This window comes from Chrysemys picta, chromosome 2 (genome assembly GCF_011386835.1).
Source record: "Chrysemys picta bellii isolate R12L10 chromosome 2, ASM1138683v2, whole genome shotgun sequence".
NCBI lineage: Eukaryota > Metazoa > Chordata > Testudines > Emydidae > Chrysemys > Chrysemys picta.
In genome coordinates, this window is record NC_088792.1 from 93,083,998 (window position 1) to 93,107,669 (window position 23,672).

Consider the following 23,672-nt stretch of genomic DNA (forward strand, 5'->3'; position numbering starts at 1 on the left):
TATAAAATCGGGACATCTGGTCACCCTAAGCTATCCCGGTAACCAAGACACCATATATAGGCAAAAATTTGCAGGCGAAACCAGCAATTTTGGGTGCCCAACCTGATACATCTTAAATGGGCTTAATTTTCAGAGGGAGGGTAGCTCAGCACATTCTGAAAGCCAGGCAGCACCACCTGAGGCACCCAAAAATCACTAGTCACTTTTGAAAATTTAGCCCTTACTTTTGTTGCTATTGGCTTTGTTATTTGGTAAGCTGGCCAATGGGGAATAGGATCACATTTCAAATGAGAGTTTCACATTTAAAACAACCCAAAAAACAAAACAAAAAGAAGGGTGGTTCTTGCTTTGTGGTGGTATATGGTAACATATAGGAGCAAAGTGAATCACTTCTCTTGGATATATCAATAGTTTGGTGTTAGAAATGACCCTGAGCCACAAAATCAGGATCCCAGTCAAAACTTCCACGGAGTTCAGTGGTGTTCTGCACTGAGCATTTGGTACAGGTGGCCCATCTCTATTTATATGCCGGTGCTGATTGCATTGGATCCTAATGTAGGTGTGCAGCTGGTGGCAGAGGGGCAATAAGCCTTCCACACTCCTTGCACGGGGCCAGTCATAACAGGAACACAGGCCCTACTCTCTAAGCTATCTCAGAAAGCATAGGGAATAGGCAGGGCCACCTCCCTACAAACTGATGATGTGACTTGACTGCCTGTGTGCCGGGAAGCTGCTGCAGCCATTGTGCCTCCTGAGTCACTGTCTCTCCCCAGAGCTCCCTCTTGGGTGGGACGTTTCCCATGCTCCCACCACAGTCAAATACTTACCTGGCACAAGCTGCCTCTAAATGCATTATTCTTCTGTTTGATCTGTTCTCTACTTAAGTCTGTTTAATACAAAACATGTAGTACCCGACCCTGCCCTGAGAACCACACAGGGGACCCCTGGCCCATCTAAAGTGAACAGGGCTCTACATGGACACCAGGGTAGGCCCATATAGAGTCAGTTGCAGGACTGGGGCCTTCCTATGTGTAATGAGTTTTTCTCCACTGCTGTAGTAAGGCTCCCCGATGTGCCAGTATTTCTCCATTAGAGGAAGTGGCAGGGGAGAGGGGTGTGTGAAGTCTTGTTTCCAGTGACATTGGCCACAAATAAATTCAGTCTAATCAGAAGAAACTGCACCTTGCTTCATCATGTAACTTACAGAAAAGTTAGCTCTCTCCACATCATTCAAACCTCCATTTTACAAAAGCCTTTTTGTTCCCTTAAGGTCAAGAAATAAACAGTTAATGCAACCAAACACCATTAATGCTGTCCTGTAGTGATACCTGGGGGGGCGGGGGGGGGGGGGGGGGGGGGGGGAAGATATGAAAAACTCCAAAAAGCTCTAAAATCAGTTTAATCTAGACCAACTGCTAAAATGGTTTCATCATAATTGTATGCTTATTGCACAGTATCCCTCACAGGGCAGAGTTAAGGTTACATAGGTGCCTTAACTATGTATTTCCATATCTTAACATGGTTGGCTTTTCACTCTGAAGGTTCTCGACTTAATGCTTGGTTTTGGGTTAATGTTTTTACCCTTAAGTTACTGCTATGTACTGAACTGTAACTCCATATTAATGTACTTTTGTATGCTGGAATATCTTTTATCATCCATCTTTGAGAACAACACAGTACAGACGATTACATCATGAGGCTGCTGACAGATGCTGCCATGCAGTTCTTTTCTGCCTGCTTCAGCACCAACTGAAGTGGAAGGCCTGTCTCATTTCCTCTGACACTGGAGTAGCTTCTGCAAGGGAATAGGAAGCAGCATAGTACTTACTGCAGCATGAAGAGAAGAGAGATGCACCACAGAGGAAGTGCTCAGTGACATAAAAAACTGAAATCAAAGGGAAACATGAAGATTGACTATTGCAACAGTCTTCCAGTTCTAAGATTCGACAGTCACTGATCAGCTACAAAGTCTAAGCAATTTGTGAATGAGAATAATAGTGGGGGAAGAGAGACTTCTTCGGTGGCAGAAATAGAAAATGATGGTGGCATGATGAGACAGAATATTTGCTAGCTTAAAACCCACTTTCCAGAACTCCAGCCTCAGACTAGGTTGAAAAGAGAAAAGACTGGCAGAGGTCTTTAGAATTTAATTCTTGTGGGGGCACCTAATTAGCACACTATCAGATATGTAGAACATGTTTTATGTGGCAGATTCAAAGACTCTCCTATATTGATCTGTGAGGATAATCATTGTCCTACTGCTAATGACAGAGTGAGGACACAAGTGGGCAGTCTTTGAATTTATTACTACTCTTTTCAATCAATAGGTCACACTCCTGGAAGAGCATTACACAGTGTAAGTCTCTGATAACTCATCACAGACTTCATAGTCTGAGTTCTTCTGTTTCCAGGACTCAGACCCTATCATCACATAGGACAGTTCATTCTTCTAAGCCACAACTGCTTACCAAGGTGGTTTTGCTCCTGGGGACAGGGACAGCACTGCTTTGCATAATATGCTCCTTGTCAAACTCAAACAGCACCACCACAAACTAGCAGCATACAGCTTAACATCATGTTGTGGGACTACGGTAGCTGGAAACAGCAGACTGCCTGATGGGTTCTGCAATTTTGATTTAAACAAAACAAAAGTGAGTGGCTGTAATTTCACAGATGTGAGCAATTCATTAACTGGAAAAAGATGTAATAGTTCTAATGGGAACTGACTTGAGGGCTGTTTGGTGCAAATGACCATTTGCAGCTGCCTCTCTCACTAGGTCAGTGTAAGGCAATATATAGTCAGATGGAAAAAATCAAACTGCGTATTAATTTGATAGTCTGTGATAGCATGGCAGCATTGCTAGGCAATATTTCTAGTCAGTGCCATGTGCACAGGTGGTCTGCCACCTCTAAATTTTATAGTACGTGATAACAGGAGGATCACACACATTCTATTAAATCATCCATGCTACTGTAGCTTATGTCAGTCTGTTAAAGGGCCAGAAACAAAATAGCTACAAGTTTCCAAGCTGAGCAACCTCGTACCCTAATATCTGGAATGGAAAGGGGTGTGTGGAAAGATAAAACGGCTCTGCTCAGCTTTAATTAGTCACCAAATCAAACTGAATACCTCCTGCAGCACTCAGCACTTTTCCAAGCCAGTATATCTCCTCAGACGGCACTGCGGTACCAGAAAATCTAGCCCACTATAACTGTGGGCACTGAGACACTGCCAGAAACAGAGGCAAAGGCTAGGAGTATTGCTGGAGCAAAAAGAACATTTCCTGATTTCGAAGGTCACTGAATGGCAGTAGGTAGGTAGGTAGAAGAGCCATACCACGCACTGACAGCTCCTAGGTAGGGAATGTGAAGGGAGGGGAAAGAAAATGGCTCCTAGGATGGCCAATATTCTCAGAGATATTTGTGTACCTTAGAGGTTTGCTTTCTCACTAGAGCGAAAATCAGGTGAGTTTTGCCTGGTTTAAGGGTTCAAAGGGTAACCATCTCTATTGCCCTACCTGTGGTCTAAAGACTAGGTATGAAAACCTGGCTTCCATTGAAGTCAGTGGTAGTTTTGTCATTCAGTGGGGCCAGGATTTCACCCTGACTGTTTATTGGTCATTTGGTACACAGTAGCACTCTGGTTGTTAGTTCAATTGCTGGGCCTTCTCACTGTAGGGCTGCATGCCACTTGGCCAATAAACATTTCAACCCCAAACATCATGTATGCGTGATTACCAAAATGATTTGTGCTCAGTGACACCAGTGGGGTTTGGATCAGGTTCTAAATGAACCCGAGAACTCAAACTATTTAGCAATACACTAGGAAGTGTGGGAAAGAGGAATACCCTCAGCTGGAAATTACTGTAGATTTAAGCCGCTTCGATGCTCAAAGCATACATACCATTCCCACCCCTTAGAATTAACCAGTTATCTAATTTTGCTTTGAGTTAAATTCATCTTTATGCAGGGGTGAGCACAAGACCTATGCACCAATTAATTCCTAATTAACTCCTCAATATAGGGTTTAAGTGGGACTTAAAATGTAGTGAGGCCTCATATGGAGCATCTTCCCAGGAGTGAATTTTCAAATGTGAATGTTGCGATTTCTAAGCATTTGAGGGTGTTTGCCGATTCAATAAGGCAAAATGTTTCACCACTTTCACCTCAGCAAAAGCCCCCTAACAGAGAAAAGTAGCAAAAGCAAACCACCATTTTTCAAAATCTGCTCCAATAGCACTTTTACCATCCTCAGAGCAATACAGAAGTATTTTGGAGAGTGGGAGGAAGACACTGTTCTTGTAGAAAAAACTAAAGGGTTGAAGGAAGAAAAAACTAAACAAACCACAAAATGTTTCACTTTTCACCAGACAAGCAAAGAGAGAAACCCATGCCAATATTGATTGATTATTTTAATATATCTTTATAGTCCCTCTCTACTGATGTGGCACCCCATGGTAAACATCCTATGGAACATGCATAGAGTCAGAGGACCGTAAAGGGATAAAGAGGTTCAGGGTTGGGGGAGGGGCGGGCAATGAGAGTTGGGCACGGTCATTTTAATTTAGAACATTACTGAGTGACGCAAACTAACTGCCTTAAGGGGAGAGTCCTCAGAGAAAATGGTAAATCTTTATATTACATGACATTAATTACAATTTTACTGCTGGCTAACTCTATTACAGCTTTTGTATAGCTACGGAATACAGTACTTATATGGTGCCCTCTTCAATCAAGAAATGTCCTGGTGAAGGCCCAGGGGCCAAAACATGGGTTTTATTGCACTCTCTGTCACAGCTCATAAACAATACTTAATGGATTTGCTTATAAGTACATCTCTATTTGTACAAGATTAGAGAAATGGGGAGCACTAGGATGTCCGCTAACTTATTTTTTTAAACACAAAAATCTTTCAGTCTGGTTTCTGGTGTATATGTTAATGAGAAACTAATAGGCTTTGCTTGACCCAGACACCCTGACTGCATCTGCACTAGGGAAATAAACCATTGGTAACTGAACAGAGGAGATCACACCAATGATGTAGCGTGTCCAGACTGGCCATGCTGCTTGTAGTTTTGCCTTACAATTATACGCCTACTATTCTACGCTGTTGTGGCTGCATTTCCTTTTGGGTACCTGTCCCACAGTTCCTGCTACTGCTCTCCATTAGAAGTCGCCTCTGAAGTGGCAAAGGGTCTTCTGGCAGCCCATGGGAATTGTGGAAGATTATATATATAAAATCTTATAATATATATATAGCCCAACAAAAAACTCATAATTCAGTGGGCAAGTTACCATAAATCCCTAGGCACTTGTGTTTTTACCTTAGGCTTTTTCGCCAAATGAAATCCAGGATGAATGTTCAGCTCTTGCTTCATGTGTGGGGAGTGAGAGACCAAGATCAGCAGATAGAGTTATGCTGCAACCACCATGCACCTGCAGGTCTGGGTTAGCTGGATCCATGCAGTATTGAGGACAAATGTTCACCAGGTTGAGCGCTTCTACTGGGGGACCAGACCATGACCACAGACTGATGGGAATTAGTAGTCATCAAGAAGTGGAATGAAAAACAGTGGCTGCATAACTCCAGAATGAGTAAGGAGATATTTCTACATCTCTCTGGACAGCTAGTCCCACAATTTCCAAGCAGCCAGCCTGAGAGTGCCACTTCCTATGGAAACGAAAGAGGCACTTGGCCTGTCACAGTTACCAGTCATCTGGGTATCAGTATTGGATTAAGAAGTCCCTGAGGAGGTCTGATATCATGAAGGTTTGCATGGTAATACACACAGTGTTGTAAAAGCATATGATCAAGATGGCCTATGTGCCAGAGACTACTGAAGGATTTAAACATCTCTTGAACATGCAGGAGCTATGGATGGAACCTGCAAGCCCATTCTGTGCTGCCATTACCCACAAACAGCCCAGAAGTATAACAATGTGGAGGGGTGTCACTCAGTGGAGGTACAGTACCCAGTGGATTATCATGGGAGGTTTCTGGAACTGTGTGTTATGCCGGATGTTAAGTTAAACCTTGAAGTTTGTGAATGTAACTGTCCCCCTTCACTCAGGATAAGTGGAACGAACAAACCATACATACATTTTATGGAACAGATAGCTGAAACAGGAGCCACAGGCCAGCCATTCAGGGCCAGTCAAAAACTGCGCTGTGTGGATGAAGGGTTTTGCTTGTGTGTATGTGCAAGTGTGTGCATCCACAGACACACAGAGCGGCAGAAACACCACAGAAGGAGACAGAAGGCACTAGACACAGCCAGAGAAGCACTTGTACCTTAACCCTGAGAAAAATCTAAGAATTTTCTGCTAAGTGCTGGCTGGAAAGGGGCTTGGAACTGAAAGCTAAGGCACGGTCTCCTACTGTGTTCAGGGAAACAGAACATTGTATATTCTTTGTATATGCAGAAGATTGCCTCAGAGAAATATTTGACTCCATCATCAATTTATCCTCCTAACAGAAAACCTGCAAGACCCCTAAATTTGGTTAACCATTTGGGTCTTAAGCAATCAAATATACAGTACATAGAGTGACCAGGGATAGTGCATGATGCCATTTTTTTTTAAATGAAACTTCTGAAAAAAATTTCCCAGTACTCTGTCCCTATCAAGCAATAGTAACATCAAGGGTGTCCTAACCCCATTGTGATTGAGTACCCATTTTTACCATGGCTAATGAAACCATTCAATAATTACACAAATCTGGAGAATTTATCAACCCTATACACAGGTGCAGGATGGAGGAGCATGCTTTTGGGAGACTGAGCAAGTTGGAGTTTTGTCTGGAGCTGCCAGTGTCAATGACTAACATAGCAATGAATTGTAATATTTACCTGCAACGCTTTGCATGTGTAAAATAAAGGATGACATTTTCTGTAAACACTGGAACAAGGAGGCTGCAGGAAATGCAGCAACCTATGCTCAGACATACAGACAAGCTGTTATGATTAATGCTCTTAATTACATTACTACAACATGCTGTGCACACTGCCAAAGCAATGATAATGAATTGAGGATAAAGCAGGGAAATAAAGATTATATTTTGTTTTTATTTGTGGAAGTTTATGGCTACACTGGTGGTGGGTTTTTCCCCATTAACCTTTTTGAATTGTTGAGTGACCTTGATTTTTAGGGTGAAAGAACTTCTAGAGGAATGAGCTGATGTTTTAGTGACAGGGCAGTCATTGCCGGAAGTTGCTGCTATGAAGTACCAATGTGTGTTTGCACATGCAATTACTGGGATTGCATGGACAGATAAGAGCAGATGTACATGCAAGTGAAGTCTGTAATAGGTGTGTAATTTTGAATTTGTAATGCTATGTAATTTTTATGAAGTTTTCCCAGCTATCTAATTCTGGGAATCAGGCTCTTAAATGCCATTATTAGATCCATGTGTAGGCACGTATTTGGGCAAACCTCCCTCTCCCCCCCCCCCCCCCCCCCCCACACACACACACTTAAAAGCAAACAAATTGCAGTGGGAACTTTGGATGTAAGAGGACCCTATCAGCCAAATTCATCCGTGATATAATTCCACTGAAGTCAAACAGAAAAATCCAGCTGGCTGATTTTTTTTGAAAGACCAGCTTTTTCTCTCCCAAAACTAAATAGCAGCGCAATCACAGGAAACACAAGATGCAGGAGTACAAGCCAAACCACTTCACTATGACCAGGTATTCTCTAATAAAAAAAGAGATGTTACAGACTGCACTGAAGGAGAGAAGAGAAAATAAAGGAAAGGTATAATGACATTTGCTACAATGAAATAAATTTGTAATCTTGAATAGTCATGCTGGGGATATGTTTCGGAGATAGCCTGAAAGAGAAAATGCGATTGGACCATGAAACCTGGGAAACTGAACTAAACCCCAGAGTCAAACACCCTGAATGTTTGCATTTCTAATAGAAATCTCCTATGAGTGAAACTCGTATAGAAAACCTACAAAGTTTCAGCAACCTATAATTCCATTGAGGGCTACATAAACGCCAAGCATTGAGGACAATACTTCTCAACTGATAAAATTACCAACAGAAACTCATCATCTACCTAGAAATGGCCAACCTGTGATACATATATGGGGGACTACCACACTGCAACATAATCCTCTGACAGCACAGTCTTCCTAGTATAGGTAGATCTAAAGAGTACCTTCCCCCTGAGGGCCAAGTCCAAGAAAAATGATGCTAGAATCCTGCTAACTGCATCATGGCCTCTGTAGTATCATGTACTGCATTGGGGTAGGTTGCCACATCCTCCCTAAGACTCATCTGAATTTCCTAGTAATATTGCTATCCAATTCAAAAATCTATTTGACTGACTGAATAGACAAGGAACAAAATGTGCTGGGGGGGAGTGGGGGGGGGGAGGAAGGTTGATCTGTGTGTGTTTGAGTTTAGATTCCTGACCTAAAACCTACCAGAGAGGGGCTAAACCCCTTCACGGGCACTCCAAATCTTACAAATGTTTCCATGTTCGTTCACTTCCATGCCCTCCTTTCCTCTTTATCTAGGCAAGAGCAGGAGATTGCGTACAAGGATAGACTTGACAGATTTTTAGCACCTTCGAACACCACTCCAGTTTTGCTACATGTAGCTGCTTCCATCATGTGAAAGGAAGAGCATTTGGGACAAGCAGAAAACCGCCGCAACTGAAACGGAAGATGACAATGGAAATATACCTGAGTTTGTGCAGTCGCACTTGTTACTTCCCCCCCCCCCTGCTTCCTCATAACATCTTTAACAAGGTTACCAAGAGTCTATTTTGTCACTTTCAGGCACTTTAAAAGAGCTGTGGGAGTAGAAGGGTGAGAGGGAAAAAAAAGGAGGGGGGAGAGCAGGAGTTATGCTTACAGCTTTTCACAGTCGAAAACAGAACCCACTGCTGGTAATGTGAGAGCACTAGATCAGGCGCCAAATGGATAAGACTGTAGACAGTGGGGCCAAAGCACTGATACTTGCCAGCACCTGCAGATAGGAGACAAATAATTGGCACATGTTAAAAAAAAAAAAAAAAAAAAAAAAAAAAGGAGTTGTTAGATGTTCGTATTTTCTAACAGTCTCTGGCAGGAGCTCCTGCATGGAATTTAATCAGCAAGAGTTGTTTAAAGTGAGCTTTGAACACAAGCCCTGTGCTGCTCGTAATGAACTTCATATCATCTGCAACTCCTGTTTGCTGACGACATTCAATTTGTTAATTCTGCAGCTGGTGATAGGGGTCAGATATGAAAGTGACTATTGTTTTTTGACGTTCCAACCCCTGCTCACATCTTTCTAATTAATCCTTTTAGGAGCCACCAGCAGCTCAAGAGAAGTGGGGGAGGAGGAGAAGAAACAGGAAAAGAGATGGATTTTTCTAATACTCCCCTCTACTTCCTATCCCACTGTGTGACATTTTGGGTAGAAGGAAAATGAAGGGCATGGCTTCCACAAATTTTTTTTAAAAGCAAAAAACTTTAAGCATGACAAATGTGTTTTATTAACTATTCTCAGATAGGGGAGTGGGATGGGTTCATGGGAGTTCTCGCTCTAGATAAAATGCAAGTCACACACATTAATGACTTGCCTCAGTGCCACCTCTGGAACAAGAGCTCAATGCACGTGCCCATTACAAAGACAGACTAGAGCTTCAGTACAGGTTGTTAGCAGAGCTGGGCAGAACAGATTCAGTCAGATCAAGAACAGATCATACAGCATGAGCTCAGACAAACAGAGGCCTTGGCGCAAAGCAAAACAGATGGAAACACCGGTTCAGCCAGATTGCTGAGTCAGGCATGCAGGGCCACACAAAGTAACAGAGGACAGGTCTGACAGTTTAAGGAAGCAGCACAGAAAGAGAAGCACATGCTAGGAGTGGCACAAGATCAGTGGGAAAAAATTCTTCCCTCTCTCTCTTTTTTAGATTTTTGGTCTTGAGGTAACTATGACAGAAACACATGGCCCTGGGAGGACAGGGCAGGGCACAGAAAAGAGGGCCACATATGTAAATGAATGGCATTGGCAGCCCAAGTTCAGTGAGCACAGAAGACAGCTAGTGAGGGTCACACCCACAATGCCACACAGAGAAAAGGGCTGATTAAACTGGATGCCAGGCTTAGCGAGACTGGGACTGCACCCTGGCATTGAGTCTTAATGGAGAGGCCTTGCAAGTCTGAAGAGCTAGAAGGAGGAAACGGTGGGGGGGGATCTCAAGTGAGCAGGAGAAGCAGTGGTTGCAAAATGCAGAGTGGGGAGTGAAGAAGCTTGGAGAAGGGAAGGAGGTCATCAGCCACAAACAGGAAACGCTACATCTCAATTGTGGCCTGATTTTCAGGGGGCTGGTGCTCAGGATTTTCTGAAGATCAGTCCCCTGTAAGTTGTTTGTAGTTGGACACCCAAAAAAATCAATCTAAATTGTCAAAAGTGATGAGTAAGACCCATATAGGGCCCAAAAATCAAAGTGATGCCTGAGAAAACGGCAAATTTGAAAAGGGATGTCATAGGCTGGTGATAACAGGAGGCTGAGGGCACCATGACGTTCTTGGTTACAGGAGAATTCTTTAACGTCTTATATTTGTTTGTAGAACCTCTTTGTATCACTTCTTGTAATGCCAGGATAAGGATGAATTAACAAAAGAAAATGAAACATTAAGAATCCCGAAGACTGAGGGTACGTAGAGCAAGCAGCTCCACGACAACAAAAGATTCCCAAGCTGAAATAAATGGTGAGCGATGAATAAAATGACAACAATTAATATTGTGGTCTGCAGAGGTACTGTCAATGGCCAAAAGTATCTTCCAATTCCCATGTTACATCCTTTGCTCTGTCAGCAGAAGAGAACAGAGAGGATTTCTCCTAAAGGATCTCACAAATGCCAGACAAGCCAAATCAAAGGGAAACTTTCTGGACTGAAATACAAGACACATCAAAGCAGACTCACGTCAACCTTTGTAGCTCAAATTTTCAAAAGTGCCTAAGTTGTACCCTAAGAAGATGCAATTGCATATGCCTGTAATGAACCCATAGATGTATCATTACCCCTATTGCACATGCAATCAAGAACATAGGATCTGCCATACTAGAATGGCCTGGTTATCAACCAAGACCAGATAGTGGCCTATGACCGAGTTCCCACTATCACCAAATGCACTTGATCAAATGTGAACTGCTATATATTAGACTGGTGAAGAAGAGTGGCATTTCTTCCTGATCCATGCAGAAATCGGAGGATACCATGAAACATAAGATCTGATTATCCCTTTTACCCATCTCTCTGAATTTCTAGTATGCTATATTGGTCATACTATTATTCAATAGATACTGTGACAAAGTTCCTCCTCTATCTTGGTGGGTCCTGCACTTATTGGCGGATTTTCTTGCCTCAGAGATTCACCATGTGGGTTGGGGAACAGCCCAGAGACCTTCCCCTCTGGAAGAACCCACAGTCCAGGTCAATTGGGAGGTTTGGGGGGGAGAACCTGGGCCCGCCTTCTACTCCAAGTTCCAGCCCAGGGCCCTGTGGACTGCAGCTATCTATAGTGCCTCCTGTAACAGCTGCATGACAGCTACAACTCCCTGGGCTACTTCCCCATGGCCTCCTCCAAACACCTTCTTTAGCCTCAAACACAGGACCTTCCTCCTGGTGTCTGATAACGCTTGTGCTCCTCAGTCCTCCAACAGCACACCCTCATTCTCAGCTCCTTGCGCCTCTTGCTCCCAGCTCCTCACACTACAAACTGAAGTGAGCTCCTTTTCAAAACCCAGGTGCCCTGATTAGCCTGCCTTAATTGATTCTAGCAGCTTCTTAATTGGCTCCAGGTGTCCTAATTAGCCTGCCTGTCTTAACTGGTTCTAGCAGGTTCCTGATTCCTCTAGTGCAGCCCCTGCTCTGGTCACTCAGGGAACAGAAAACTACTCATCCAGTGACCAATATATTTGCCCTCTACCAGACTCCTGTACCGCACTGGTCTGGATCTGTCAAAATAGTCATCTAGGCACACAAATGTGGCTTTTGCTCAGGCACATTTTATGGGCTCAGCTTAGCTGAGCTTAAGTGAAAATTTGGCCCTGCATGTCTGTGCAAACAGTGGTGCATACTGTAGGAAGTGTTTAGTGGCAATCCACCCTGATTAGCCAGCAATACAAATGTATTTAATGAACAATGTTATACAATACTTCCCAATGTTGACATATAGCTTGAAAATATCTTCAGGTATTTTATTTTATATACGTCCAAGTCCCACATGTACCTTCGAGAGACAAGGTGGGTGAGGTAATATCTTTTATTGGACCAATTTCTGTTGGTGACAGGGAGATGCTTTTGAGCTACACAGAGCTCTTCTTCGGGTCTAGGAAAGGTACTCTGAGCGTCACAGTTAAATACAAAATCACCCCCTGTGGTCATAGGGGAACATAGGGATAGTGGGTTATGGATTATTGTAATAAGCCATAAATACAGTGTCTTTATTAAGACCATGGTTTTTAGCGTCTAGCAAAGTTATTAATTTACGCTCCCAGGCTTGTCTTTTGAAAGTGTTCTGCAGATTTCCTTTGAGGATGAAGACTAATAGGTCAGATATAGAAAAGTGTTCACCCACAGGTGATCGAGCATTTGTCGTCTTATTTCCTACATAAGTTCATCTGAGAATGTACTCATTATGTGAGTGAAACCAGACAGTCAGTACTGGGGTATTCAGTGCAATGGATGAGGTACACCACATGTTGTGATAGGCATGTGTAGGACCCATGGATCTTGAAAGGGGTGTTGTGGGGGGGTCTTGATCATCGTAGCAGCAGTGAAATGTCTGCAGGTTTTGCATCTGTTGTTCTGGCAGGGTCTGGTGCCACTTTGAGTTGGTGTGTCCTGTCTGTGGGGAGCTTGCTTCTGGTGATGAGCTTGGAGAGGGGGTTTGTTTGAAGGCCAGAGGAGGGGGTTCAGTAAAGATTTCTTTCAGAATAGGGTCCCCATCGATCATGGGTTGTAATGTTTGATGATACAATCTTGTCATATAAAATGTTTTATTATTCGAGTGCCAGCAGTCTCCTTGAGTTAACAGTTAATCCATTTTCTGTATCGAACAGGTAGAACACACAAACCGACATTGCAGGTGTTACCAGCTCCAATCGTGACAAAAATATCCATTTTCTTCCTCACCCACTGTAGAATTACAACACTGTAGGCCTTATGCCCCCACATACACTCATGAAAGTTAGGTCCTTCTGATCCATCTTTCATAACATGGCAATTTGTTCACTATACTTTGCCATTTTGGAAAATTATTCCTATGAATTCCAATGAAACATATATAAACAGACATATGAAGTTCCAGTCTATGGTTTCTTACTATTCCCAGCTTCTTCAGATGAGCACAGGTCTTTTAATCAAGCCAGTGATTCATTATGGGAAATCATTTTCTCACAGTGTCACTTTGGTGAGATCATTAATTACATTAGCAGTTGCCTAGTAGACATTTTCTGCTACAGAAGATCTTGAGACTTTAATGAATGAGAAAAGAAATAAAAAAAAAAAAATACCAGGAAAAGCAACACTTTTCCTGAGACTTCTAAAAATACAGCTAAAAGGAATATTTTCAATTATAAAAATATTTAGGTAATCAACATCTTCTGCTATCTTATGCTAAGACTTCAATTCTTCTTCCAGGGCAGTCTGTGAAAGTTTAAAACAGAAGGTAAATATGCAGGGATGATGTCCTGGGAACAGTATTTAAGAAATCTAAAACTGGACCAGTTAGATCTGGTACAGTATGTTCATAAAGTAACCTTCCTCTCAACAGCCCTCTGAGGGCTTTTTGGAGTTGTCAGTGGTGGTCCAAAGGGACACTAAGAGTAAAGAAAAGGAATGAAATTGAGCAAAGAAAAATTTAGGCTATTTATCAGAACAAATTCCCTACCAGTGGGACATATTAGACTGGAATAAACTCCTAAAGAATTGAAAGCAGTTGAAGCCCCATCACGCAAGTCATTTCAGAGTAGACTTGATAGCAGACTGTATGGGAATCTATGCGTTTCTTTTGAAATAAGTAAGGTCCTCAGGTACTGAACTATGGTGATGAGTGGGGTGTTAAAAGATAGATTAGTGTGGCCTAGTTAGTGGATAACAGTATTGTCAACCTCTAATGGTCAAAAATCATTAACCAGGGCCTCAAAAATCATGAGGTTTGCTTTAAAAAATTATTTTAAGAGAATACGTTTTAGGTTCTTTTTATTTGCCTTCTTGTTTCTGGGCTTTAAGGATACTAGAATTTTTTTAAAAAAACAAGCCAAGAGTCTCATGGAATCACATGACTCCATGAGCTGGGGCTTTAAAATAAAACAAAACAAAAAAAAACAAAAATTGTTAGACTTTACCTTTGTTTCCCCTCCCAAACTCTACTGTCTTGACCAGAATTTCCATCCCATGGAAGATTACACGTTTCCAAACTTATTATTTTATTCAGAATTGGAACAAAAAGTCAAATGCAAAGTCTTCTGTGGAATAGAAATGTTCAAAAAAAGAGTACCAGGCTGACAAGCCAACTTCACAGCCAGCTGGCTGGCCAGACAGCCAGGAAGTTAGGCAGCCAGCTGCCCTGGAGCCAGCTGGCAGAAAATATGGCACATTTTGATTCAGTCAAAAACTTCTGATTCCATCAGAAAATTTTCAACCGGCTATAGTCTTGTCTATTGAGATTGTAAATTATTTTGGGCAGGGACTGTGTCTTACGTACATCTTTGCAGGGCACCTAGAACACTGGGACTCCCATCACGGTTGTGGTTTGTAGGTGCTACAGTAATACAAATCATTATTAATAGGTTAGATTGTAACAGCAGATTTTCAGCTGCTGAAATTAGACCACTTTCATTTAGGGAAATATCTATGGACTAAGAAGCCTAACTTTAGGCATATGGTTTCAAAAAAATCTTGGCCTTGGCTTTTATTCCATTAGAGGCTGTAAATACCTGGCATTTCCAGCACGATGCATCCAAACATCTCAAATTTAACTTACTCAATGGCTATTTAAAATTTGATCTGCATTGCCTCGCTGTGATTGGTCATGCAAGTCATATGCTGTTGATTCTGGTCCCTGTTTGGATAGGCACCATTCTTATAATTGGGTTCTTTATGCAAATGCTTGTAACAAGTGATTTTTTTTAAATGGTATCTACCCAGCCCTAACATTTTATTTTGGCTGTAGCAACAAAGGCAGGTGGCAAATTACACTGAACTAAACAGCTCAGTCCTGTGACGTTGTGCAGTCTATCTGGTTTTATAAAGATCTGATAATAAGTGAATATAATGCAACTGGGATATGCTTCGTACGAAAGGTCTCTTGTAAGGTATCATTACAAAGCTCATAATCTACTGAGTGTGATCATCCTATTTGTAGAAATGTACCACTCTTGTATCTAAAACTAGAAATATAAAACATAACTCTGAGGGCCTATTGTAATTATGTAAAGTGTGGGCCATTAATGATGGTTTGGAATCTTGATGACTCCCATTAACCAGGACCATTGTCTACAGCTGGCTGTGTTTACCTGTTAGTCTTCCTGTATATGTGTGTGCTGGCAAGTGGGCAATGAAGTCTTGCAGTGACATGTGATCATGTCACCTGAACTGGAATCCATCTTTAACCTGGTGCTTTTCCAGTGAGGGGGGGTGGAAACCCAGAGGGACAAAGGGTTCCCGCCTTATGCAAAAGATATATAAAGGGGTGGAAGAGAACAAAGGTGGAGAGGAGCCATCATGGAAAATCCCCTAGTTATCACCTGAGCTGGAACAAAAGCTGTACCAGGGGAAAGAATTGTGCCCAGGCCTGGAAGGTGTCCAGTCTGAGAAAAACTTACTGAAGCATCTCTGAGGATGAGATTATCTGTATTTAGCTTGATTAGACATAGATTTGCACATTTTACTTTATTTTGCTTGGTGACTTACTTTGTTCTGTCTGTTACTACTTGGAACCACTTAAATCCTACTTTCTGTATTTAATAAAATCACTTTTTATTTAGTAATTTACTCAGAGTATGTATTAATACCTGAAGGGGAGCAAACAACTGTGCATCTCTCTCTCTATCAGTGTTATAGAGGGCGAACCATTTATGAGTTTGCCCTGCATAAGCTTTATGCAGGGTAAAATGGATTTATCTGGGTTTAGACCCCATTGGGAGTTGGGCATCTGAGTGCTAAAGACAAGCACACTTCTGTGAGCTGTTTTCAGGTAAACTTGCAGCTTTGGGACAAGTGATTCAGACCCTGGGTCTGTGTTGGAACAGACAGGAGTGTCTGGCTCAGCAAGACAGGGTGCTGGAGTCCTGAGCTGGCAGGGAAAACAGGAGCAGGGGTAGTCTTTGCACATCAGGTAGCAGCTCCCAAGGGGGTTTCTGTGATCCAACCCGTCACAAGTCTCACATAGCCCACCATCTAGGAAGATACTGCAGACCATCAGCATACAGAGACATAGCATATCTAACAAATGTGATAGGTCCCATAGTTACAGAGCTCCACTAGGGGAGGAGAAGAAAACAGAACACCCATCTTAGAGAAAGGATCCCACCCCCCCCCACATCAGCTCAGACCGACACAGTTTAGGCACCTATGATCTAGTGGACAGAACACAGATTGGGAGGAGACAGACACTTTTCTGCAGCAATTCATCACAGGACCTAGATCCACATTTAGGCATCTGAATGAAAGTGGCCTGATTTATGAAAATTAGGTCTCTCATTTAGGTACCCAAGTTGAGGGATTTCATTTTGAAACAATGGCTTTAGCTTCAAGTTAGCCACCTGCAAAATGGGAATAATGATGCTTTACTTTGTAAATTAGTTTGAGATCTATGGATAAAAAGCTCTCTATTAGGGCACAATAGTAGCTTCTCTGGCTGGCAGATGAAGAGGCAATGGAAACAATTTTAAAAGAAAAAAAAAAAAAGGTTATTTTTGTTAAATATCATGAAAGCAAGTGTGGGGATGTTTTTCCTTCTCTTTTTGGTGCAAGGAAAGGCTTGACCCCACCCTACTAACTGAAAAGGACTGAATTACCCCCTGGTACCCATAGGCTCATCTCTCCTGCTGATAAGTGCCAATGCATTTTGCATTAGCACTTCACATGAGGAAATCCTGACTCCCAGCACCAATGGGGTTACAGGAGTGTGAAAAACTTCCAGAATATGCCTTCTCACTATCTGCCAAATAACTTACCACCAAACATATATTGGGTCATGTCACATAGTGTATCTTCTGGGATACCATTCAGCAGCCATCAGAGGAACACGTTGCTATTATAGACCATTTACATACACAATCCCTGAAATTACTAATGAAAATGACAATGAGTAATTTTTAAAAAAAAAAAAAAAAACAGGATTTTCCCTTTTCAAACAAGCTTGACCCAAAGTCCACAAAGAATCTATTCCTTCAGCTTTCCTTAGAACAACAAAGCTCAGTTGTTGGTAGGGGGAAAAAAATGAAACTGTTCCACCACATTTTCTCATCCTCTGAATTTTACTCTGGATTTTTCATAGTGAGGGGAGAGGAGACGGGGGTGCTGAAAGTGAAGAACTGAATTGGCCAAAAGTTTTTCCTTCAAGAAGAAAATGTTTAAATGTCAAAGAAGGTCAAATCTAGGGCTGCTTGGGGTCAGAGGTTGAAGAACAAGGCTAAAAACTAAAGTAGGTTTTTCTTTACTGAGCAAACAGAGAAACAAAACAAATTGAAAATAAAGTGTAAAAACAGAAAATGCTTAAATTTGCCTGGGGACGTCTAGTTAAGGGGCAGATGAGTCATAAAGGCTGAGGCTTTGTCCATGCTGGAAAGGTCTTGCCAATGTAGCTATAGCTCCTATAGCCAGACTAGGTTTAGTTTTACTGGCAAACCCTCCTAGTGGAGACACCTTATACCAGTTCCCTGAATTAAAAAAAGCTATACCAGCTAAAGCACTTTTTTGACAGCATAACTGCATCTACACTGGGGATTTTTTCCCAGCATAGCTATATTGCTTGGTAGTGTGATTTTTCTGCCCCTACACTCCTAACCAAACACAGCTATGCCAGCAAAAAAATGTAAGTGCAGACCAGGCCTAAGTGAGCTTAGAAAACTGTTGTATAGATAGCTACATTGTCACTTTCAGATTTCAATATGGAATCTATTGTTTTTCTATAATGTTTTTCCGGCGGGTGCATTAGGCCATAATCTGCCTTCATGCAGAGCCGGCTCCAGCATTTTGGCCGTCCCAAGCAGAAAAAAAAAAAAAAAAAAAAAAGCCGCAATCGCGATCTGCAGCGGCAATTCGGCGGAAGGTCCTTTGCTCCGAGCGAGGGACCGTCCGCCGAATATCTGAACATGCCGCTCCTCTCCGGAGTGGCCGCCCCAAGCACCTGCTTGACAAGCTGGTGCCTGGAGCCGGCTGTGCCTTCATGACATCAGTTTCTCTTTACTTTCCAAAAAGTTACTGATGAATGAAAAAATTTTCATGAATTTTTAACTAAACATAAAGCTTGGGACAAATACTATGAAGTCTTCTTACAGCATTTCATGCTGGTGAAAAATAAATATACTACTGCTGAAAGAATTTCAAACATCAGACCCGTGGCTGAGTAAGTGGCCCAAGCCAGAGAAAAACAGTGTAGTCTTCAAGATAGAATTTCCTTATATGTAGATAGCTCCTACGGAAGTTTGTGGGAGCCCTGCACCTGCATTCCTGGACAGAATTTGGTGCAAAGATTGTCCTTATTTTGCAACTATTCCAAAATCCTGCAACAGAGCTGATCAAAAAAACCCAGTAAAATATTTCACACATCTCAAAAATCCCAAATTTCCCTGATTCGCAACATTTTACAGTCCCCCTCAATCAATTTAAATATTTGAATACAATTTTCATTGGAAAAAAAAATCAAAACTGAAACATTTTGAGCAGCTTTAAAAAAAATTAATCCAAATGTCACACCCTCAAATGCAACCATTAAGGATGGATCCAATGCCCATCCTTTGGCTCCCCTCACACACACATCCCCCATCACATTTAGGAGATGAAGGGACCATTTCCTTAACTCCATTTCACTACAGAACATTTGTGATCCTTGCTTTATCATCCCAGTCCTCATCCCTTTCCCCACATCCTTATGTTTTTAATACATTGTAACAGTTACAGTGAAAGCTTTGGAAGTCTGGATCTAAAGCACACCTCTCCCTGTGACTAGGTGACCACCTTTTCAAAAGGCAAAACCAGGACACATGCAGAAGCCCCGACCCCGTCAATGGTCCCACGCCCTGCTCCTCCTCTTCCTCCCAAGGCCCCACCCCCTGGCCTGGCTAGAAGCCAAAGGCAGGCAGTGGTAAGAGCCACCCAGAGAGCCAGGGCCACTCTGAGAGGAGGTGAGGGCCTCATGACGAGGCAGACGAGTCAAGGCCCACCTCACCCTCCCCCATCAGGAAGAAGCTGGATCTGCCCCTGAGCCCAGGCAGGTGTGGAACGGTGGCGCAGGGAATCCAGGACAAATGCTGCCCTGGAAACATTCAGCACAGGACCGGGACTTGAACTCTGCATTTCAGGACTATCCCACCCAATTCAGGATGGGTGGTCACCCTAACCATGGCTCTCCTGTATGAAACAGTTATACCTTTGTTCTATGTGGCCTTCAAGTTTCTTAATGACATCTGTCTGAAGAGATAGGCTGCCATTTTGTGGCAAGTTCCAAGGAGACTGAATAGACAGAGTCACATTCTTTCATGGAAACTATTTTTGTCCTCTCTCATTTTGTTGTTTTTATAGGCTGGGATTTTCAGAGGCCCCAAGGGAGTTAGGTGCCAATCTCCTGCTGTAAATTTTCTTTGGAATTAAGTGCAACTTCTTTGCAAAGCCCATGCTTAATCTAAATAAAAGGGTCATTTGACTGAAAGTATCTTTTCACTCTGTGTGTGGAGAAACCCACCGATTACATCTGCAGCCAGGGATGTATTTTCCAGCTCAGGTAGATGTGCTAGCTTTGATCAAGCTAGCATGCTAAAAATAAGTGTAGCCGTGACTACCTGGGTGGCCAGACTGAACTGCTGTCTGATCCTGCCCAATCCTCTGGGTACATGTACTTGAGTGGCTAGCCTGAGCCACCACCCATGCCACTGCCACACTGTTATTTTTAGCATGCTAGTTCAAGGTAAGCCAGCAGTTGTAGGTCTACCCAAGCTGGGAATTACACATCCCAGCTGCTGTGCATACATACCCTAACAGAGAAATGCAACTTTGGTAATGGTTTCTTATGGCAAAATCACAGTCTCTACCTAGTTAAGATTGTAATAACCTTTCTAGGACAAGCCTGATTTTTTCCCACACTATCACCCTCAAATGTATTTTGTGTTTACTCCTGGGAGAGTTCTGTGCCAAAAAATTAAAAATTCTGCACACAATATTTTAAAATTCTGCATATTTTATGTGTTAAAATAACACAATATAATCATGCTGGTTTCAATTATTTTGGTAATTTATTTAAACTATAGTACAATGGATGGAGTGGGGGCATTGGAGGAAATCCCCAAACCCCCTCTAATAGTAATGTAGCTAGTATTGGCTCTTTACTTCTAGTTATTAGTCAACAAATATATGCAGCCTATGTTACATCATAGGCAACTGAAGAGCAAGCAAAGGCTGGGGACTCAAACTCACAATTCATATTGGCTACTGACCATCTCCAGAAAGGACAGTAGCGAACAATTCATGCAGCACGTTTTGATCAGAAATTTTTCCAATTCAAAAATTTAGACCAGTTCTAATCACTAAAGCACTATAAGCATTTATGAGGCCAAACTGTCCTTTACACCACTCTGGCAATGTAAAGAAGACTTAAAATTTTTTACACCCGTTTTATACTTCTGGGGGAATTCACGAAGAACAATGGGAAAAATTCACTAAGCATTCTCCTCCATTCTGCTCTGCCTGAGGGACAGAGCCTGCCACACACTTGCCTTGTCAGAAACACCCCAAAGCCCTGCCCCTCCATGCTGAGCGTGCTGCAACAGTGAGTGAGGGACAGAGTGTCTCTCTCTCTCTCACGCATGGCTGCCCAGTCCCACTGCCCCAGCGGTGATTTCCATCTCTGCCAGATGCTCTGAGCATCCAAACCAGCCTGCCTACACTGCTGGGGAGGGGCACGTGACCGCTCTTGAAACTTCACTGTCAGAAGTCATTTTTCTGCGGGGAAACAAAGAAATCTGTGTGGGCTGTGAATTTGGCGCATGCGCAGTGACGCAAAATTCCCCCAGGGATATGTGTTGCACATTTCGCAAAGGTGGGCTGTTGTCATAGAAAAGATATTCTGAAAAAATTGAAGTCAACTGGACAAGACATTTCCAAGATACAGGACTTATAACTATCAAAGTATTTCTTCTTTCTCGCCCATTACAAACATTGGCTTCGTCTAAAAACATAAAATTTCTTTCATGTCCTTCCTAGTCCCCTACTTCTCTGTCTCCCTTCCAGGACTCCTGCCCCTCTGTATTTTCCCCAGTTCTTTCTGCCAGTCCAAACTCTCCTGGCAGAAACTGTGTGAGTATTCCCCTACATTATCACTGGTGTGGTTTTCAAATATTAGATTTAAAGCTAAAGGAAAGATCTAAAATTTATCTACACTCTTTTCTCTTTCCTTTTCAGTTCCTATTTTTCTGGAAAGAAGTTCCACCGTATTATTGTTAAGGTCATTATAGAAAATACCCAATCCTTCCGTGTGCTTGGAACCCTATAGTAATTATATTAATCCAGGGCCTTTATTGCTGGTTAATGGAATTTTTTTTAAATTGAAGCAAGTTTTGAGTAAACAGATTTGCATTGATCTGGTGATGTATAGAGCTCAAGCCAGTCTATCTATGTGTAAGCAAATTAAAAGCCTTAAGCCTATACAGCCAAACTGTATAATCCCATGCTGAAAAATTGATTCTATGATAAAATGAATGTGCTCCCACAAGAGTATCTCTTTTGAGGGGGGTTGGAGGAGGTCAAGGGACACCTTCAATTTCTTTGACAGAAAAATTAGCATTAAACAAAGTCTAGCTCAAAATCACCAACATAAAACAATCTTTATAATGGGAAGTTACATTTTGTATTGGGTAGCAGCACTTGCTCAATCCTGCAGCTGAAGCATACGTATAACACTAAGCTGTCTCTAGCACTCTGCATGCTCACTTTACTACTTGAGCACCATGTTTTCCCTATCTAAAAGGGAGGATGTTGCTACAACACAAATGGAAATCCAATACCATCAGTGAAGATAATTTAGTGCCAACATTTCCCATTCTATCCCACTTTGATATCAAAATGTTCTCCCTGTGGCAACTTTCCTGTCCCAAGCCAGAAGAGCGCCTGAGCCAAATTCTTTGCTGTTTTCCACAAAAGGCACAACCATAGGCGTTAAAGACTAAAGAGTGTACTTCTAATACATTTATCGGACTATATATTAACACTGAACACTAGTACCAATAGCATTGTCCCCAATAATCCACCAGTGCCAATAATACTACCACTACTATGGATATCGAAGTTTGGCACGTATACTGATTTTCATGTGATGATCTCAAAGCACTTTATAAAGATAAATTAACATGAGCCTAATTATGTAGATGGGGAAACCGAGGCATGCGGCTGTTAAATGACTTGCCCATGATGATACAGTAAGCCTGTAGCAGAGCCAGGAATAACATCTTCTGAATCTCAATATACTTTGACTAGGTCAGGTAAATAGAGGTGTATAAGAATTTCCTGTGGCTTGAGAAGCAGCTGGCCATACCTAAAGTTCCATCTCACTTGTTTTCTCAGACAGTTTGACCCCCAAACACCTCAGTGTTAGCTGTGCCCTTACTTTAACCTATTCCAGGCACCCAACACAAAGCTAGGAAAGACACAGGCAGATTATAACAATTTTGTATGACTAAAGACCACTACATTTTAGCAACTGTGCTACATTGAGCAAAACACAGAAAAACCTGATGATTTTTTTATATCTTTTAGTATCAACATCGCTGTAAGTACATAAACTTACTCATGCATGTTAGAGTATGTTTACAATCCCACAAACATAGGGCAAGTTAAAAAAAATCAGTTCTAAAATTAGATAAACCCTGTAATCCCAGTGGTGAAAATGACAGAGCTCATAGGGTATTAACATATAGAACAGAAAGGATAAAAATCACTTACCTTCCTGGGTGGGAGTGTTTGAAGATTTGTGGAAGAAAAGGGGACAGACAACATGATTGTGTTATGTAAAAGGCCACATCTTTTAAAAGCTAATGAGCATGGAATTTTGACCAATAATCTTGAAAGCAACCCCATTACCATTAGTAACTGCAGCTTTGTGAACTGATGCAGGTGTTACAGGTTCAAGGGATCTTTTGATTCAAGAGAAAGCTCTTATTTCCACAGGTGTAAGCATCCTGCTTGCTCTTTAACATTCAGTTTTACTCGGAAAAGTGACTCTGCAAAAATAGCATGCTCTTAATTGCTAGTCTACTCCCCGTGTGCATTCAAAGAGTCAGTTATGTACTACTTGTTATTCCCATTTGCACAGTAAGGCCAAAACAATCATGGGAAAGCAAGCTGGAGTCTACTCCTCTTGGCGCATCAACAGATTGTTAATGAAGTTTTAAATGCAAGGTAGGGCACAGTTCTGCTCTGAGAGGTGACTGAAAAACTGTTGTCATA

The 23,672-nt window shown here is 42.1% G+C and overlaps 1 protein-coding gene across 1 annotated transcript in view; it reads right to left on the reverse strand.

Annotated features, from left to right (window-relative positions):
* The window catches only part of LOC101951919 (uncharacterized), a 64,315-nt gene extending 41,084 nt beyond the window's left edge, over positions 1–23,231 (reverse strand). Inside the window, exons 1-2 of the mRNA XM_065583774.1 lie at positions 23,169–23,231; positions 8,866–8,979 (exon numbers count right to left, since the gene is read on the reverse strand). The gene's annotated coding sequence lies outside the window, so the exon portion shown is untranslated. The remainder of the gene's footprint in view (positions 1–8,865; positions 8,980–23,168) is intronic.
* Positions 23,232–23,672: the final 441 nt, after the last annotated feature.